We start from the raw sequence: 5,226 nt of genomic DNA, 5'->3' as shown, positions 1-5,226 counted from the left end.
AGTAGAGCCTAAACTCTTTGTTTCAGTAAAAAGGATCTGCTCAGTGTCTTCTGAGTGTTCCCTGTACACTTTTATACTTCTTTGAAAGCTGGGACTCTTTTCATTTTCCTCCTTTCCCTATAATTTCTGCAGATCCTTGAAGACACTGTTTAGATTCTACCTCTTACTGACTGGGTCCTAAGACCATGAACAGTGGAAGAGGTCTCCGAAAATTAGCAGCTCTGTTAGTCACTCAGCACTGATCACAGGATGCTTTGCATTATTGTAGTTCTTTTTGTGAGTCCATAGCTCATCTCTCCAACTGACATTTTTGTTTCTTAGGGGACAGGTTCTGCGACTTAGAGTCACACACTGTGGAGATTGAAAAAGGATTGTATTCCAATGCCAGACACTGGTACAGAGCTCTGCATGTATTGTCTTGGTATCCCCTGAGCCACTTGACCACAGTAAGTGTGTAATAAACATTTGCAGTAGTTGCATATACATAACTCTGGATTCTCTTTACATATATGTTTGTATCTTCTAAGTGCATTGAGCTTACTGAAAGAATAATAAAATTTCAGCAGTTATTTACTATAAGGGACATGTTTTAAAAACATGTAGTCACAAACTATTGTTTAAGCATTCTTTCTTCCCTCACTAAAGTTCATTGGTCTTTTCTTCAGCGAACGTTCCTTCTTACTGTCTCCTGAAATACAACATAGCTTTACTTTCCTTCCTTATTCCACGTGTGCTCTATCTTCGTAGGTGAAATACTTCCTGCCTCAGTGAAATCTAGCTCCCAAATGGATTTCTGTTGGTTTATGGAGCAACTTGAGGATTTTGCATTTGGCACTGCTCGATTTCCTTGGCACCTCTCCATAGTCACCATTTAGAAAACTCCTGGTCGGCAGGATTTCTCTCCATCACACACTCTGTGGAGATTAAAAAAAAGGATCATATTACATTGTCTTGAAAATGTGATGGAAAATAAAATTTGCTTTACCAAGAAAGGAAGCTTTTGAAACTCAAATTGTTCTAATAGGACCCTTATACAGGGAAAGTTCTTAGGGGAGTAAAAAAGGCAGGTATGGTGAAAATTCTTTCTCATTTAGCTTGCTGCTAAGTAAATACCACTACGTTTAAAATCACTCACAGAAATAAGGCAAGTTGCAAAACAATATGATTATATTTATGTTCTAAAAACTATGGAGATATTTATAAAGTAAGGTTGGATTAAGATCTTCAGGAAGGTCCTGAGTACTGAAGAGCTTATGGTGCATATGAAATAATATCTTATTATTTACTTTAAGATGAAAATCATGTTAAAATTAAATAAATATAAGGAAGTCCCAACAAATTCTGATTTTTTATGTCTATGCATTAGTAAAAATGTCAAATTTATAAAATTCTTTTAGGTCCTGGTTTGCTGGTGCCTTAAGTACATATTTCATCCACGTATTGGGTAATTCTGTTTTGTTTATGTGAATGTAAATGCACAGAAAAATATCTGCAAAGGAACACACCAGATCATTAATAGTAGTTACACCTGCAGAAAGGAGTGAGCTGGAGCATTCCATTTTACTCTATTTCCTTCCCTAATCATCTATAATCAAAATATAGTCATTTATTTCATGCACAATTACTAAATACAAACAAACAAGCACACTGGGAATGTAAAATACTTCACTTTTTCTTTTTCTATCAAAGTTTAATATTAAAGTGCTTATATTTGATAAATGTTAATGTAATCTAGGGGGCAGCTCAAATTATCCTCCAAATTGAGTGTATTGATTTTTCTTTCTCTTTCATCCAATAACATGGTTAGATAGCTGCCTGCTATTAGTTATTTTTCAGATATTGCTGCCAGTCATCATCAACACTAACATTCATTGAGCTTACAGTCTGCCAGGCTACTTCTCACAACAACCCTGGGAGGTGGGAATTACTATTCCTTTCATTTTACAGTTGAAGAAAAAGAGGCTGGAGAAGTTTAACTATTTTGTGTGAGTAGGTCACACAGCTAGCAAGTGGTGGAACTGAGATGTGTCTCTGGCAGACTAAATTTATAATCTGCATAGGAAAGAAGAAGGGAGTGGGACTAGTCTGTGGTTTAAGATTTTTACTTTATTTCATAGTTGGCATTTACACTTTTGTCTAATTGGGAGCTGAGTAAAGGCATCTGGGTTTGGTTGATGTGTTGGTTGAAAATTACTATTATTATGAAGATGATTATTATGGTATTATTATAGTATTTAGTAATTATGCAGTGCTTTATACTTCAAAGAACTGTACTTTATGATCATTTATTAGCTATGACTCATAACATCTCTACCAAATAAAGATGCACTTACCATGCATATTTTGCAGAAAGAGAAACTGAGGCAGAGTAAGATGAGCCACGTCTTCATAATAGTGAAGGTTAAATACAACCTCTTAAATTCCTGAGACTCAGAGAAACAGCTCCATCTGGACAACAGAAGTTTAATCCTTTAACCTTTAAAAATTTTTTTAAAAAATATATTTTTATTGATTTCAGAGAGAGGAAGGGAGAAGGAGAGAGATAGAAACACCAACGATGAGAGTCATTGATGGGCTGCCTCCTGAATGCCCCCTACTGGGGATTGAGCCCACAACTGGGGCATATGCCCTGACCAGGAAGCGAACCATGACCTCCTGGATCATAGGTCGATACTCAACCACTGAGCCATACCAGCTGGGCAATCCTTTAAACCTTTTAAAGGAAGTTGTCTCTTCCAATCTTTTGCTCAGTATTTAATTAAAAGTTAAATGTAAAATATGTTAAAAATCGATACCATTTCCTTTTAGGTTCTCTATTTTGAGTTTTCACTGCATTCATGTCATTCAACCTTGCTGTCTCCCATTTCTCCACAGAAGCACAATTTGACTGCAGATATTGGTTTTCAGTGTCAATATTATATTGCCTCAAATTGCTTCCATTGTCTTTAAAAGATGCCTTTTATTCACCACATGCATAGGACTCTTCACAATAACTTGCAATAAAAATAAACTTTGTGCAAGAATTATATTGAAGTAAAGGAAGTCTTAGATGTCTGGCAGTTTGTACACTTCAAACCTGAAGATTATAAACATATCAGTACGGCTTGGGGTGGGAGGGAGAGAGAAGGAGCTGTGTGGGTTTATTGCAGCACCCTATAAAAGGCCTGAAAGAAATGCACACACTCTTCCATAAATCTGGTAGTCTCTTTCAGTTGGGAGGCAGTCATGACCATCGCACATGGGAAAGGCTCCATAAACATTAGTGGTTAAGACCATGTCTGTAGAGACAGACTACCTGGGTTCTAATCCTGCCGACATTACTTGCCAGTTACCTGTACTAGCTGTGCTTATGCTTCCCCACCCAGAAGAAGAAAGAAAGAGGATCACATTCCATAAAGTTAGTTATTATGAAATTTATTCATGTATTTGCTATTATTTGTCTTTTCTATCTCCAAGGCAGTTAACAACATCAGCTATAACTCCATTAAAATGTTGGTGGTAATGACATTTATAATTTGATACCTGCACTTGCCTGGCTTGTTTAGAAATGGTATAATATGCTCTAGCTGGTTTGGTTAAGTGGTTAGAGCAACAGCCTGTGGACTTGAAGGGTCCCAAGTTTGTTTCTGGCCAAGGGCAAGTACCTTGGTTGCAGACTCGATCCCCAGTCCCGGTTGGGGTGTGTGTGGGAGGCAATCAATCGATGTGTCTCTCTCACATCGATGTTTCTCTCTTTCTCTCACTCTTTTCTTTCCACTCTCTCGGAAAAGCAATGGAACCCTCAGATGAGGATTTAAAAAAAGAATTAAAAAAAAAAAGAAGTGGTACAGCACAATTTTCTACCCCAGAAAAACAATTTAAAATTATCTCAGAAAACACTGGAATACACAGTTATGAGCAGGTGTAAAATCTATAAGGCAAAATTTTATACTTGTTTCTCCAAAACATCCATATGATCCCATATACCAGTGGCTCCAAACTCAGGTCCCATCATGAAGATTTCACATGTGAGTGAGGCCAACTCACTGTACAACCTAATAAAACTGCTGCATCTGAACTACAGACACTGATGCTTTGTGGGATGCACGCCCAGTCAGCCAGTGTCTACATTTTCAAGGAACTCTAAAAACTGGGATTACTATTTTTAATGTGACATTTCTCAATTTAAAATTTTTGGCTTAATATATTTCTAGGTACAAACCTCTGTGGGTCACACAACACACTTGCGGGCGATTTGTCAAATCTCTGCCAATTATACCAGTACCTACATAGGAGTACACTGTGCTGTATTCATATCAGCAAATGCTTTTCAAGCACTTGTGCCAAGGCATGGATACAAGGTGAGGAAGACAAAATATGACAAAGTCTTCATGAAACTCACAAGTCTAGTGGGGAGATCAGCAATAATGTCACAGGACAGAGTGAAAAGTGCCATAGCAGAGTGTGGAAGCCAGGACTTAAGGCTGGTGGTTTAAGTATTTGATCAGGCCCACTATAAAAAAAGCAAAAACAAAGAAATCCATTATTTGAAAGCTTGGCAAATGGTGATACCCAAGTAGATGGCTCTTTTGTTTAACAAAACACTTTAATGGATTGGGGGGTGGGAGCTATGCATAGAAAGGGCCACAACCTTGCACAGTTCCAGGGGGACCATTCCTATTGTGGCCTCTGCAATTGGCACCCTGTTGAGCACCATTCAGGCTATATTCTTTGTGAATGGTACCCCCGGAATTGTGATACCCAGACGATTCTGTCAGTAAACATAGGCCTGGAATCTGGCCTGAGTGGAGGATTGACAGCTAAATCCTTATACATAATAAAGTAAGAGGGGGGAAAATAAAGAAAGAGGAATTTTAAGTCTTTACCTAGTGGGTAGAGGCAGGAGTGTGGATGGGTTCCTGTAATGGGGAGGAAAAAAGAGTTTGGAGAAAACATCTCTAAGATGAGAATGGGCCAGCAATTTGGCAACAACCTGGAGCCTACGAACCTGGTGAGAGATTCCCTGTAATTTTGTAAATCAACGCATAAAATGATCTGTCATTTTCCTTAACCTCCAGGAGACACTGACAAATGAAGTCAAACAATTTCTCTTTGCCATCAAGTATAGCCGTCGGACCTCTTATACATGAGTTAGGAGATAACCAGGGAAGAGGCAATGCTCAGGCTCACATAGCAACACTTGGCTAAACATACAGTACTAGAACAACTTGCCTTTTTATTGTTTTT

General features: G+C 38.1%; 1 long non-coding RNA gene across 1 annotated transcript; it reads right to left on the bottom strand.

Moving 5' to 3' along the window:
* Window positions 1-510: 510 nt before the first annotated feature.
* Window positions 511-4,883, bottom strand: LOC148093808 (uncharacterized). Its single transcript, XR_015713998.1, has 4 exons — window positions 4,866-4,883; window positions 4,382-4,492; window positions 2,334-2,476; window positions 511-914 (listed from the first exon to the last, which is right to left on the bottom strand). It is a non-coding gene; the product is annotated as an uncharacterized LOC148093808 (long non-coding RNA).
* Between the last annotated feature and the right edge of the window lie 343 nt (window positions 4,884-5,226).

Source organism: Miniopterus natalensis, chromosome 2 (assembly GCF_054644295.1).
Source record: "Miniopterus natalensis isolate mMinNat1 chromosome 2, mMinNat1.hap1, whole genome shotgun sequence".
NCBI lineage: Eukaryota > Metazoa > Chordata > Mammalia > Chiroptera > Miniopteridae > Miniopterus > Miniopterus natalensis.
The sequence above is the reverse complement of the archived record's forward strand: the minus strand, read 5'-3'. Positions and strand labels throughout refer to the sequence as shown.